The sequence below is a fragment of the Schistocerca americana genome, chromosome 6, assembly GCF_021461395.2.
Source record: "Schistocerca americana isolate TAMUIC-IGC-003095 chromosome 6, iqSchAmer2.1, whole genome shotgun sequence".
Lineage (NCBI taxonomy): Eukaryota > Metazoa > Arthropoda > Insecta > Orthoptera > Acrididae > Schistocerca > Schistocerca americana.
This window is the reverse complement of record NC_060124.1, coordinates 219,369,445-219,385,752: the sequence shown is the minus strand read 5'-3', so window position 1 is coordinate 219,385,752 and position 16,308 is coordinate 219,369,445.

The following is a 16,308-nucleotide window of genomic DNA, read 5'->3' as shown; positions in this document are numbered from 1 at the left end:
CGCTTCGTTAGTCAACTACGGTCTCTTACCTAAACCTTCTTCCCAGTGTGTCTACTGCAACGTACTCTGGGAAAGAGCTTCTGTTATTTGGAAGTAGTCGTAGTAAATTTCAGCCACGGTGAAACTGGAATTGTCCTGCAGGCGTACTGCAATAGCCCTGACAGACTACACGCATTAAGACAAAGATCTGGAGTCAAAGTCATGTCTGACACTGACTTTCATTTGTCACGTTTTTTAATTTTTCCTGTTGCTGATATATTTTCGTCGACGTTCTTCTGGCATACAGACACTAGTTCAGGTATCAAGAAAGCAGAACTAGTCGAGACAGTTAATTATACAGACCACACCAAGAGTTCAATACTGTCTGAAGACGCTTCTCGTTGATAATAGACACTGTTTACACCATAAATTTCAAAAGAGCATACTTAAATATTAACCACGTTATTTCCGAAAAAAAGGTTTTTCGTTTAGTTACATGCATGCGCGGAGCCAAATTAGAAATAGCAGTACTAAAAGATAAGCTGCACCTACCGCAGAGAACTCGAGATACAAATGTGGCTCCAGCAAACGTGTATGATAGAAAGTGAATTTAATTTTTTCAATGAATAAAAATAGTATTTTTTTCCTTTTTTAAAAGAAATTTCATTCAAGCTGTATTTCGCTGTAACGTTCCTTACAAGAATCCAGATACTCTGCGAGGACTAAATAATACGTATAGTCTTTATTTACTGTCTCAGATTTCCTTGGGACCAAAATAACACACGGACACCACATTCAGTATTATTTCTCTCAGGAAATGAACTCAGGCACTTTGTACGTTAGTAACAATGATTGAACGATTGACTACAAAAGAACACTCAAGAAAACTAATGTTTACCTTACTTAATTTGCTTTCTGATAAAACGTCAGACTATGTGAATGACACGGTCGCTAAATCAGTTGTTAAGCACACTTTTTCATCTGTAAGTACACCTGAAAGTGCTGTTCTAGGAGCAGTCGAATTTTGAGCCCTGTTCGTATGAAAATTCAGAGAGGAAGGAAGACGATTACAGAAAGAGAGAAAATCTTGCATCTTGGGCGAAGGGACTCACACAAGCGATTTAATACTATCTTTACGTTGGTAACTGCCCTGTCGCCCAATTATTAGTTGAGCAAAATTTACGTAAATTTACGCTGAAACTAGTGATATTTACTATTTAACAACACATGTGACACTTATGGACGAAATAGAGGAGTCACAAAAAGAATTTCTTCAGCAGTGAAGTTTCAGCAGTGTTTACTAATTTAGGTAAACATATCATCTTAGGGGTGATGTTTAACCGAATGTTCGCCGGCCGCGGTGGCCGAGCGGTTCTAGGCACTACAGTCTGGAACCGCGCGACGCTACGGTCGCAGGTTCGAATCCTGCCTCGGGCACGAATGTGTGTGATGTCCTTAGGTTAGCTAGGTTTAAGTAGTTCTAAGTTCTAGTGGACTGATGACCTTAGAAGTTAAGTCCCGTAGTGCTCAGCGCCATTTGAACCACATTTAACCGAATGTTCACACTAGGTTTGAAATTAACTGAACCAAAGGAACAGACTACCTTTGAGTAAAAAGCTAAAAACTAGATATACCGAGCAAATGTCCTGTTGTTAACATTCTAATTGTATACTGACGTTCACATTCCAAAATTTGCTTCTCAAGAAATCTGTTGTCGAAGCAGTCCTTGAAATGTAAGAATCTGCATCTAACATTTGCGCTGCTTTCACCATACACTGTACTCTTACCTCTACACACGTACATTTTTCAGTTCTGGTAACACAAGGTGATCATCTATTTTGTTTATTATCAAGACACTATACTCCTATTCAGTACTGCTATTCAACATCACTTCCATCATACGTTTATTCACATTTCTTAAAAGCTTCATCCAAAATGGACTGTCCATTCCATTGCACTGTTCTTCTACGGCTTCTTAATTTTGTTGTGAGTAATTACGTAGCCTGCGAACGTTACAGTTGATATGTTTCCGCCATACCCTTTAACCAATTTTAATGAAATTTTCCCTAACTTTCTGAATTGCTCCTGCGATGTAAATTTACATTCTTAACATACACTTTTTTATTCTCAGCTTCTACTATTTGCACTTTGTTTCGGTGGATATTGTTAATTACTCGTATGACTCTGTACTTTATCCACGTTCCTTAGGAGTTTCGAGAATATGTTTAGTTTTTAAATGATGACCGATGTATTTAGTTTCACGAATTCAGTTACAATATAGTCATCTATTTTATTTTTCTTTCCATTACAAGTTTGTGTTGGGACATTTTCATTTTGTAAAGCCAAACTTCACTTAAGCTCTCCAACGTTCTTATTTTATCCATCTTAACGTTGATTTATCTGTGTTTCTCCACAGTTTATTGTCGACTTTCCGTGTCGATGTACTAACAGCACTTCCTTATATTAGCGCCTACGATCATTTTAACATAGTAGCGTAAGTGCGTATGTTTCAGTATCAATTTGAAAGAAATCTTTTGGTTGTTAAGCCACATCACTGTGAAACGCTATCAGAACTAAGAAGCCACCAGTAGAAGAGGATTGTTGTAGAGAGGGTCAAAACATCGAACTGGCAGTTGCTTTACTACTGCATAGTGGCTGGCCGCGGTGGTCTCGCGGTTCTAGGCGCTCAGTCCGGAACCGTGCGACTGCTACGGTCGCAGGTTCGAATCCTGCCTCGGGCATGGATGTATGTGATGTTCTTAGGTTAGTTAGGTTTAAGTAGTTCTAAGTTCTAGGTGACTGATGACCACAGATGTTAAGTCCCATAGTGCTCAGAGCCATTTTTGAACTGCATAGTGAAGCAACCTTAGACTCATAATTAATTCATTAAAATTTGCTCGAATATAATTTCAGACTACCGTGCAGAGGAGATCTTTACGTGAACTGAGTAAACGTGTTAAGTGGAGGCCAGAGAAAAATAAGAAGCAAAAACTGACGGCATCGATGAGCGTTAAACATTACGTAACGAGCCCTTGATTAGGCGAATATTTCATCAGCGACGCCGCTTTCAAGTTAGTAATTAATTCTGGCAACTTCCTTGAACTTTATAAGTATAGCCTTTATATTTGGCGGGCCCGTTGTTACTTTCCGCCACGTGGCAGGAAGTAGGTTCCCCGAAAGGAAAGACAAAAATCTGCGCGCCTTAAAAGACCTTGCCCCGTTTGTCGCCAACCGGTCCACAGAAGGGACGTATTTGCGAAGAATCCGCACGCCTCCGCGCGGTAAATTCGCTGCTATGCCGACGAACGAACGAACCCATTCCAGTCGCTCAATTCATTAGGTGGAACCTGCCGACTGCTACGCGGGAAACTTTTACAGGCGGGCGCGGGATTTAATTAAGGCAGAGCAGAGCAGCCGAGGCGTAGCGGGCGAGGGGCCGTGGCAGCTGACGCCTTCAGCGGCACTTTATTCCACCGCAAGTTCTGTGCGCCGCGCACTTGCCCTCCATCTGTTACTGTTCGGCTGGCGCTTAACAAGACGCTCCTGGTCAAGTTGGCCCCGGACAAATCACCAGCTAGTCTTGCCCGTCTGGCCGTGGTGCGAATGGGGTAGTCGCCTCTCGCAGCAATTTTTCGACGTCACTTGTTGCCGAGTCAGGAACAGCGCTAATGAGAAATGTTTATCGAAGTTGCTTCGTGGGCATATCCTCGAAGTCTTCAGTCTAAGATCCATGTTCTGCAAATTCTTTTAAGCGTTATCAGCATCTTAATTATTGAAACTTCCCCTTTGAATGTGAAGAATGGTTCAAATGGCTCTGAGCACTATGTGACTTAACTTCTGAGGTCATCAGTCGCCTAGAACTTGAAACTAATTAAACCTAACTAACCTAAGGACATCACACACATCCATGTCCGAGGAAGTATTCGAACCTGCGACGGTAGTGGACGCTCGGCTCCAAACTGTAGCGCCTAGAGCCGAACGGCCATCCGGGCCGGCTGTGAAGAACGACTGTGCTGGTAAAACTTCTACGTTACTTGATTGTCAAACACCAGAGTGAAACTGAAAGTACTGAGACTGTTTTCTCTTTACTTATTCTGATCATCACTAAACTGACACACAGTATTTTTAGCGCAACGCAATCTGACTTTTAATAATCCCTACAAACGAATAGCCCTGACTAATACTAACCTGTACCCTTAAAGAATCACTTACCTCACAAAAACCTTCGTTACTCGAACTACTGCAATACAGCGAACGCCAATACTGCCAGCTAAATAAAAGACTGATAGGCATATAGTTTGCAAATGAAACATTTTGGTAGGGAACAAACAATTTATTTGCCTTAATAATGGTCAAATGTAATTAAATATATAATGACCTACGAACATGTTCATATGTAATTTTGTATGTAATGACCTACGAACATTATTAAGGTAAATAGATTGTTGTTCCCTACCAAAATCTTTCATTTGCTAACTATATGCCTATCAGTAGTTAGAATCTTTTATTTAGCTGACAGTATTGGCGCTCGCTGTATTGCAGTAGTTCGAGTAACGAAGATTTTTGTGAGGTAAGTGATTCATGAAGGGTATAGGTTATTATTGGTCAGGGCTATTCTTTTGTCACGAATATATATATTCGTGACATCCAGTTTAATAAATTTCCTTTTTCTGACGGACACACGTCCAGATCGTAAGCTCATATTAACATCTCAGAACTCTGGCATCTCTCTCCCCACATCCGCCACTGCTGGCGACTCACCTCCACCAACTAGCCAACGCTACGGGCTGTTCACACCCAACTGCCCAACACTACACTGGCGAATAACTTCCAACAACGAGTCCAACCAGCCACAGACTGCACACAGCTCAGTCAGCGATTTTAATACAGAGCGCTACGTGGCGTTACCAACATAAAAACCTAAACAGCGTACTTACACCCTCACCCGTTACCTGCAGTCGGTCCGAAAAGCTCGTGTACCCCTGTATCAAATACGTATGCAGTATATTTGACGCCGAAGTAGTATAATATATAAAAATGAGCATTTGCTTGAGCGTCATCTATGTCTTCCTGTACTATTCACCAGACTGCGACGGAATTTTGCTGAGTTGTGGGCACACTCGCAAATTTTTCTGCGGGGTAAGAACAACCTACCACCCACGGCGAAAAGGAGGTGACATAGAAGCTCAACTCAAGAATGCCTGGAGCAATTTCAGTCAAATCTTGCATGTACGTATCACATTATCTCTGTAATTATCTGTATAAAAATATTGTGAGGATGAGAAGATGTGACATGTAAAAATTTCTGTTAACGGCCGATATTAGGATTAAATCGACAGTTTCTGTTCTTACTAGACTTATCAGTAACAGGCACGATAGCGTCTCATCCCTAGAATTGGGGGTAGAGCGGAGGAAGTGTAAAAACAGAGGCTATTCAGCACATGTCTGTATCGGCTGAAGGAATTTGTGCCCAAAATTCGCATACATATCACTTAATAACTGACAACTTTATTGTGAAACTAACGTACCCCTACTACACTTAACGCTGAGAGTTTCAGGTGAAAAAGAGTGATATGAAAGCACAGATAATCAACCCCTGTAGCAATTAAACCTAATTTGCTATACACCTGTCACGTTATGTATGTAGAAATACTGCGGGAATAAGACATCCCTGCTACCGCTAGGGGCGGGTGTGAGGATGAGAAGGAGGGATTTGAAGAAACCTCGGTAAACGACCTATTGTTATTTCTGTCTTACAATTAGTTGACTGGCTTGCTCTGCTGGCCTTTTGTGGCCGAGTGGTTCTAGGTGCTTCAGTTCGGAACCGCGCTGCTGCTACGGTCGCGGGTTCGAATCCTGCCTCTGGCATGGATGTGTGTGATGTCCTTAGGTTAGTTTGATTTAAGTAGTTCTAAGTCTAGGGGACTGATGACCTCAGATGTTAAGTCCCATAGTGCTCAGAGCCATTTGAACCATTTGTTGACTGGAATACTCTGAAGGTATGAAGCGCTAGCCGTGTCTTGTTTGCGTTGTTGGGCTACGAACTACACAGTAAGAGATTCGCAATCCAAAATCATGCCACACGGTTCAATACCTCATAGAGATTTCACGTCCTTTCTAAGGTCACATGGTTTAAGCCGGCGGCGAATCAGAAGTTGTCAACAAAAGTTCTTTTTATCGAATCAACCATCAGTTACAGGCAGAATTACAATCTTCCTCAGAATTCAGACAAAACTAAAGGACGAATTCTACTAGAGATAAGCATGACCTATGTTGTGTGTGTTTGTGTGTGTGTGTGTGTGTGTGTGTGTGTGTGTGTGTGTGTGTGTGTGTTCGTGTGTGTCGTACGTGTATCGAGGCAAAGCAGAGGGCAAAATGCTTCAAGTGTGTAGACTAAAAACGGAAAATTAATACTTTTCGCGTGGTCAATTATGTATTGCATGCTCACGAGTGGAACGGCCTAAAATTTGATTTTCCAGAAGGCGGGAAGACTAAAAGTATAGTATGCAACGTAATAAGCTTTTACAAATTCAATTTAATGCACAAATAATATAGTCATTTATTTATTTTGTACATGTAACTGTATCTGTTTTGTATATTCGTACCCACTTACAAAGGAACCTCCCAATCGCACCCCCCTCAGATTTAGTTATAAGTTGGCACAGTGGATAGGCCTTGAAAAACTGAATCCAGATCAATCGAGAAAACAGGAATAAGTTGTATGGAACTATTTACACAGTTTTAGCTCTGGTGCTCCAAGGTTCTTACCGAAGATAACAGCAAATACTGCTTATTTACGTATCTTAGCTCTTGAGTAAGTTGTAATATAAGTGAACGGAGGAAGTTGTATGAAATAAATCTTAGGTATTCTCACATAGTTACAGGACAGTTTGTTGAACAGGTACTAGATACACGAAGACTTTTTATAATAAATGTAACGTACATAAGGCTGCGAGCCATGATAAATTAAAGCATCAAATCATATCTTTCTACATCGCCACCGACATCGTAGCACAAGACTAAGGTTACAAGCATCTGAAATATTATTTTGTGAATGAGAGAATCTGTTTGCAAGTGACTTAAAGTTATGGATGGTTAACTCATAAACGGACACCGATCACCACGTGTTCTGATGCGTTCAAAAGCGAGGCCTTAAGCAAAACGTTTCCAACAAAAATTTCGAAAGGAAAATGCATTGCGAAAAGCACAAATTTCTACATAATGTCAAAGCACGCGCCTGTCCAACCGCATAAACATAACCCAGTATGCTCAGCCCTTCCTGCTGTCTCACCAAACCTCGGAAAGCAGACGCTCAAATGCGCGCAAACCGCAAACACAACACATGTTTAAATAGCGTACGCTAGATATGCCACCGCGCGATGAGAGCAGCGGACTGCAAGCGAAGGCTGCTGGGTTCGATTCCCAGCCAGGTCGAATATTTTCTGCTCTGGGGACTGGATGTTTTGTTCCACTTACTTACGCATCCTCATAACTAATGTGTAACGCTGCTAAGATGGCTGAATAGGCCAATAAAAAAGCCAATAAAGAAAGCATATAAACAATGTAGATGTGCTGAAAAAGTGCTCAAGGAATCCTAGCTCAAAAACACGCTCCCAGCGGGAATGTTAAGATACTGGCCGCATCCTGATCCTACTGGGATTCAGCCGTCAAGTAAGCTGTGGAAATACAGACAACATGCTTAACGGAGACAATGTTTTCCAGCTCGACAAATCATGGCAAACGCTCATTTCAAATCTGTGCGCTCTCAAAGGAAATATTGTTCAAGGTCGTCACTGCCTGGCATTACCACATACGCCATCCATAATGATCAACCAAATACTTCGTTCGCTGACTCCGCCCTTACTTTGTTGACTCTTAGAGTCGTAAACTTTTATCTATGACTCAAGCTCTTGTTACCAACAGTACTGCCTTTCACGTATGCGCGTTTACTCCACTGAGGAAAGCACGTTAAAAATCTTGCAAGCGACTCATTTTGAGAACGGCTGAAAGGTTGCAGCCAAGATATCGGTACACGAGTTGACAATATCCCTGATGCATTCCCACAAAGTGATGGACTGAAGGAAGGAAGATCGGGCTTAACGTCCCGTTGACATCGAGGTTATTAGGGACGGATCACAAGCTCGGATTGCCCCAAGGATGGGGAAGGAAATTGGCCGTCCCCTTTCAGAGAAACCATCCCGGCACTTGCCTGGTGCGATTTAGGAAAATCAAAATCTGAACGGCCTGACACGCGTTTGAATCCTCGTCCTTCCGAATGCTAGTCCACTCGTGGAATAAGGTTTGCTCATTATTTGAATAGACATTGTAACAGAATTACATCTTCGAGGCTCGATAGTTTAGACAGTAAACTTCATTTGGATGCACAGATTTGCTAGTCTGTTGATATCTCGCTGTAGAGAATTATACACACTGACGAAAAAAATATCACAGCACCAAAAAACGAATAATGCAGTACAATGAAATCTCGAGTATACATTTGTCTCGGTAACATGTTTAGCACTGCAAGATCGCAGTTTTATGTAAGCGTGAGGCAAGCCATTGCAAATGTAAAATGTTGCTATATTGGTAACCGGTGTAGCTGCCAGAATGTTGAACGCAAATATGCAAACGTGCATGCAATGCGTTGTACAGGCGCCGGATCTCAGTATGGGGCAACACATTCGAAGCCTGTATCACTAGGTCTGTCAATATGGAGACGGTCATGGTTGTTTGTGGATGACGCTTTAATTGTCGTCAAATGATGCCCCATATGTGCTCGATTGGAAGCAGATCTGGTGTTCGGATAAGCCAAGGCATGTCGACACTCTGTAGCGAGTGTTGGGTTACAACAGTGGTTTTTGGGGGAGCGTTATCCTGTTGGAAAACACCTTCTCGAATGCTGTTCATGAATGGTAGTGTAACAGGTCGAAACAAAAATGGTTCAAATGCCTCTGAGCACTATGGGACTTAACTTCTGAGGTCATCAGTCCCCTAGAACTTAGAACTAGTTAAACTTAACTAAACTAAGGACATCACACACATCCATGCCCGAGGCAGGATTCAAACCTGCGTCCGTAGCGATCGCGCGGTTCCAGACTGTAGCGCCTAGAACCGCTCGGCCACTCCGGCCGGCTCGAAACGCTGACATACAAATTTACAGTCAAGATAAGTGGGATAAAAACGAGCGTGACCCTGCTGTCAACCCGAACCATAACTCCAGGTGTACGCCCATTGTGTCTAGCATGGAGAAAGGTTGTTTCCAGGTCCTTAACTGGCCTCCTTCTAACCAACAAACGCCTATCCTGCCAATGAGGCAGAACCAACATTCATTATAAAACACTACAGACCTCCACCATGTCCTCCAATGAGCTCTCCCTTGACACCAATGAAGTCACAGATGGCGGAAGTTTGGGGAAGGGCCGTCGATAAAATATCAATATATCGATATTTTTCCAAGAAGTATCGATACACTTTGAGGACACATTTTTAACAGATATATCAGTATATTGATATCGGAATGGCTATACCGAACGAAGATATTTTTATTTTATATTATACTTTTTACGCAATTTTCAGGAAATATTGTAGTAGAACACAATTTTACTTTCACTGTGTGAAAGAGTCTTACTACTTTTTGAGCTTTAATCTAATCCAGCCTTTCTCTCTGATTGTGGCACAAAGAAAAGTTCCGATGCACTGGGGATTGGCGGTGTGAATGGAATAACAAGATTTCCGATGCCAAGAAATAGCACACTATTTTCGTCAAAAAACAGTTTCTTCACGTCAGCATTCTTCAAAAACTGGTGAAAAAAATCTGATTGACAAGATTGGTGTCTGTGTTGGGCGGGGACTCATGAGGGGAAATGTGGAAGTAATTGGCGCTCGCCGCTACCGAAAGAAACTGCAAAATTTAACTTCACCAAGCTATTTTGACATTACACCTGCTAGGTCGCTGGCATTCGCAGAAATGAAGGGAAAAAAAACAAATAAGTCGACATGAAGTGATACTGATCAATCCAATATGTGACGAAATTGAACTACGAACCCACCCGACATTTTTGTGTCACTTACATACAGTTACCATTGTCAGCAAAGCGGTTATCACCAAGCGTGAACGTGCATCGTTTTTCTTTCAATTTACGCTCTAAGGGGGATAATCAGGCTTCCAGCTTGTTGACGTACAGAATATCTAATAATAAATCAATACCTAAGTATACAGTATACCGTCAGTATAATTTACAATGTGCTACCGACATTTTTATAGGCCGTAAACTCGATATTCTTTTCGTCGATACATCGATACATCGTTATCCTTTCCGATATACTCGAAATATCGTTCTATTGCACTCCACATATTTTTTTTAAATGTCAGTAGTCCTAGTTTGAGTGAGTGGAATACACGCTACAGGGCATCTGCCTCGGAACTGTCCCTGAAATAAGCGATTTTTAACAGTTCTTTGTGATACAGTGGAGCAGACTGTTGTTGAGACCGTTGCCGCAGATGCAGTACGATACGTCAGTGCCATACTCGGGAAAGGATGGTCTTCCCTTATGATAGTGCATCGTGGTCGTCCGGCTCCCGGACTTCTTGTGACCGCCCATTCTCGTGACCACCGCTGCCAGCAATCATTTACAGTGTCTGCATTCCCACCTATCTTTTGCACTGTCGTTGAAACAACATCCTGCTTCTTCTAGTCCTATTTCACAACCTCTCTCAAACTCTGCGAGATGTTCATTAATGCCGTCTTTTTCGTCTTAAAAGTATTCTTGACTAACATCAACTCACCACGTCCAGTGTCAACAGTAACTAACGCTCACGACCGTTATAGCGTGTATTTAAAGCAAATCTGATTTGCATCTCTATAGTGGCACCAATAGTGTTGGTGCGATACTGTCCGTAGGTGAGATAAACGGGGGAAGGTTCCATTTTATCTAATGAATGTCTAATGTTTCACATTGTTAGCACTTATTTCAAAATGATATGCCCGCCTTTGGCCTGGCAACCGCATTTCTTCTTTATTAGATATACTTAAAACTGCTGTACGGATCCCTGTTCAATGACTGATTTCGTGTCTATACTCTCCTGTTTAAAGTAATGTCGTATTTCGCAAACGAAAGTAAGAGTCTAACTGCTAAAAATATAGGAGGAAAGCGCTACGCGCCTGTGGACAACTGACTTTTTTGGTCTATTGGCGATAAATTAAATGTACAAATCATAATCGTGAATTAGTCTGTGTGTAAGGGGAAACCGTATCACGATATCGGCACTAGTTTCTGGGTATCGACTTGCCACGTAGACACAAAACTGTGGCGGGGCCATTAATTTATGATACGTTTGAAGTAAACGGGTGTTATTTATCTTCAAAAATGGTTCAAATGGCTCTGACCACTATGGGACTTAACATCGAAGGAGAAATTAGAACTAATAAAAATCTAACTAACCTAAGGACACCACACACATCCATGCCCGAGGCAGGATTCGAACCTGCGACGGTACCAATCGCGCGGGTCCGGACTGAAGTGCCTAGAACCGCTAGGCCAGTTATTTACCCTAATATTAGCTTCGGTGTATTGTACCTCACATATTAGATGCGGCATAAATGCAATCGGATGGAAGGTAAATGAAAATGCAAATACGACAGCCTATCGGCGTTGGCGAGGTGCAATCCCTGCCACTGGGTGATTGTGTATTCATACGGAAGTTCGAGCGGAGAATCCGCCGCCTCTGGCATCGAGCCCACTTCTCAGGACGCAACTGACCCCGCCGAGCCTGTAATGAAATACTGAAGCCGCCAACTTGGCGGCCTGTCGCCTCTTGAATTCTCGAGTAGCTCGGGTAGCTCTGGTCGCTTCTGAAGAAGGGCGGTATAGGTCGAAACCCTTCAATGCCACTTTACGTCCAGTTCTTTTCATTGAGCTGACGCAAAGAGTTCTCGAGAGACGTACCCTATTCGACGTCAATTATACTTGTTCACGAACAGGCAAATAAATATTTCTTGTTCTCAAAGATGGCTGTTTTAGCCGTGATCTAGAAACCTCATTCATTCCAAAATAGGTTTTAATATGATGAAGCCATCAACGGGGAATGTAGGTTGTTGTTATTGTTGTTGTGGTCTTCAGTTCAGAGACTGGTTTGATGCAGCTCTCCATGCCACACTATCCTGTGCAAGCTTCTTCACCTCAGAATAAATACTGCAACCTACATCCTTCTGAATCTGCTTAGTATATTCATCTCGTCGTCCCCCTCTGCGATTTTTACCCTCATCGGTGCCCTCCAGTACTAAATTGGTGATCCCTTGATGCCACAGAACATGTCCTACCAACCGATCCCTTATTCTAGTCAAGTTGTGCCGCAAATTCCTCTTCTACCCAGTTCTATGCAGTACCTCGTTATGTGCTCTACCCATTTAGTCTTCAGCATTCTGCCGTAGCACCTCATTTCGAAAGCTTCTACTGTCTTCTTGTGTGAACTATTTATCGGCCATGTTTCACTTTCATACAAAGCTACAGTCCATACAATTGCTTTCAGAAAAGATTACTGGCACTTACGTCTATACTCTATGTTAATAAATATCTGTTCTTCAGAAACGCTTTCCTTGCCATTGCCAGTCTACATTTTGTATCCTCTCTACTCCCCAAATAGCAAAACACATCAACTACTTTAAGCGTCTCATTTCCTAACCTAATTCCCTCAGCATCACCCGATTTTATTCGACTACATTCTATTATCCTCATTTTGCTCATCTTGATGTTCATCTTATCTTTTCTTTTCAAGACACTGTCCATTCCGTTCGACTGCTCTTCCAGGTCCTTTGCCGTCTCTGACAGAATTAAAACGTCGTCGGCAAACCTCAAAGTTCTTATTTCTCCTCCATGGATTTTAATTCCTACTCCAAACTTTTTTCTTTCCTTTACTGCTTGCTCAATATACAGATTGAATAACACGAGGGATGGGCTACGACCCTGTCTCACTCCCTTCCCAACAACTGCTTCCCTTCAGTACCCCTTGACTCATAACTACCATCTGGTTTCTGTACAAATTGCAGAGGGTATTTCGCTCAATGTATTTTACCCCTGTCACATTCAGAATCTGAAAGTATTCCAGTCAGCATTGTCAGAAGCTTTCTCTAAATCTACAAATGCTATAAATGTAGGTTTGCCTTTCGTTCATCGTGGGGACAGTATTGCCTCACGTGTTCCAACATTTCTACGGAATCCATACCGATCTTCCCCGAGGTTGGCTTCTACCTTTTTTTCCATACGCCTGTAAGGAATTCGTGTTAGCATTTTGCAGCCGTGACTCTTTAAACCGATGGTTGGGTAATTTTCACACCTGTCAGCACTTGCTTTCTTTGGAATAAGCGTTATTATATTCTTCTTGAAGTCTGTCTCATACATCTTGCTCGCCAGATGGTAGAGTTTTGTCAGGATTGGCTCTCCAAGGCTACCAATAGTTCTAATGGAATGTTGTCTACTCCCAGGGCCCTATTTCGAATTAGGTCTTTCAGTGCTCTGCCAGATTCTCTGTGCAATACCATATCTATCATTTGATCGTCATCTACGAGCTCTTACATTTCCATAATACTGCTCCAAAGTACATCGCCCTTGTAGACCCTCTGTATACACCTTTAACCTTTCTGCTTTCCATTCTTTGCTTAGGACTGTTTTTCCGTCTTAGGTCTTTATATTCATATTATAACACTAACATACAGTGAAACAGGCCACTGTTACACTGTGAGAGGATTGCAAAGTACGACCGTGCGTGTGTCTAATGGAAAAGGGTATCGGACTATAATTTCGATTTTTGTGAAGAAACACATAAACCAAAAGGGCTTTAACCGTGGGAGTTAACAGAAGTGGTAAAATCATAAATGAATGAAAAAAGAAACGGTCACCAGCCTAATTAGGCACATTAATTTGGAAATACATATTTGAGAAATCTGGGCATTAGTTGCTGAAAATACTTTTGTTGAGATTTCCCTTTGAATAGCAAACAAGATACAAACTGACACAGTGCACTCTGTACTGTGTGTTGCAGCAGTTACGAATAACACACACAACAGTAAATTATGGGGAGCAAAATTGCACCGAGCTCATACTAATGATGGCCACACTCAAGAGCATTACTTAATCAAGTACTGAAACATCACTGCATTAAGTGTAGAACTAATTTGGAATATGAGGGGCTCCTATCTTGACTGCATAAATTACACAAATGGAAATTTCATAACATTTTAAACACACCGTTAAGCTCCTCTGCATACATCAGTTTTCCTTAGTAACAGTAATAATTCAATTTTTTCTTAACATGTGGAGAATATGATGGGGACCCATAAATTGGTATAGTTTCACTATCCCAGGATCTTTGATTATTGCAATAGTAAAAACTAACTCTAAAAGTTACCCATTCACTTAAATTACTTTACAAGATAATAAAATACAACACTGGGACCAATTAACTTCAAAATGAACCATTCATGATGGATACCAAAACTACACTATCTTTGAAAATGTGCATAACTTCACTTCTAACAGTACTACCGTAAATCGGTTCATTAAACTTTTATATGTACTTGAACTCTAATCAATCACCAGTGAAGCAGGGTTCTTGGCAATAATATTTATACAGCCTTGGACTGTAATCATACAAAACTATATTTTGTAATAAACTAAGGATATCTTAGCAAAAGCGTATCCAACTTCAGTTTTTTGGTTTTAGCTTTTAAATAATTAAGGCTTTCACTTTCCTATTAATTGATCGTTGAATTTTTGTACTTAAACTTCCTACCTTAACAATTTATCGTGGATTACTTCATTAAAATAGCATCTAAATGTTGCTCTTCTTTAACTTTTGCTACTCCTTTTACTTGAGGCAAGACACCACTTTTAAACAAATGAATGCAAGAATTGCTCATTTAAATCTGGATACTCCGTTGTAGTAGCTCTTCAGTGAGGACTCTTCGTAGGTTCGTGATCGGATTGAAGCTATGGTTTCGAAGACGAATTGACCTCTTTATTATTGAAACAACACACAAATTAACGGGTCCATACCAATATACATCATGTAACTGAATGTGTGAAATCTGTGAAGCAGCCGCGATGATTTGTGGCAGGCGAAATGGAGGATAACTGTACTCACGACTCCTGATGTGCGAATGCTCTATGAAATCGCTTCTTGGCGTCGGATTTTCATCATATTATAGCCATTCCATTATTCCGTAAATACCAAATAATTGTCAGATCCACATCCAAGGCAAATCCCTTGCAAAGCGACTTCCAATTGCCTCTCTTAGCACCGTCGACGTGCAACGTGCTAAGTCTGGAGACACAGTGCATGACGTTCACATGAGGGAACCGCTCAGTTCGACCGCCAAACCCACCTTTTACATCTCACCATGCCACTTTCTTTGCGGAGGGACTTCCCACATCGTTTACATGCTACAAATCAAGTGCCCTAAGCATGAACCAGCTTTTAACAAGCATATATTTTTCCGTAAACATGTTCATATCATAATAATTTAAATATCAACATATTCTTTTGCTTTTTTTCATACATACGTTACAAAACTCAAATATTCTTGGCATACGTCAACGAGTTCAAACAAAACAGAATGCGAGCTTTATAAACGGCAGATACATATTTAGATAAATAAACCTACTCGTAATCGACATAAGTGTTACAGTGCAAGTGGTTCTGTTTTCTGCAAAGGGCTCTTTAACTTTCCTGAAGGAGTATCTTTCTTACCGCTAGTGATATATCCCTGTACATCCTTAAATTTGTGCTCTACGCGTTCCTGCTTAGCCATTTTGCACTTCCTGTCGATCTCATTTTTGAGTCGTTTGTATTCCTTTTTGCCTGCTTCGTTTACTGGATTAGTAGTAATGTAAGTTAAGAGGACAGTAAATATAATAATCTTTTCTCATTTACATAAGTGGTTATGTAGTACATTACGGTATTGCCTTTAAACGGTATGTTGTGTGCAATAAATCAGTCCTTGATTAAAGGTTGCGGCAACACAACTTTTCTTCTTTAGTGGGTGATTGATGGAGAAGGTAGAAACTACCTTCCGGACGAAGTGTGAATTTTTAAAACCAAGGGAAAACAATAGTCGTAGAATCCACTCAAGTTAATGGTCACGTTTCTCTCGCAATAAATCCACACGTGAGTACACGGCTGCTTGAACGGTAGACTGGGATTACTAGGGCTGGTGTTCATTGCATTCTGACACGTCAGCAGCCACATGCTTATCACATTTGCCGAAAATGAGTAGCATTTATACCTTCCTAAATAATGGAACCCAGCATCATATCGACGGAGAGAGTTCATCA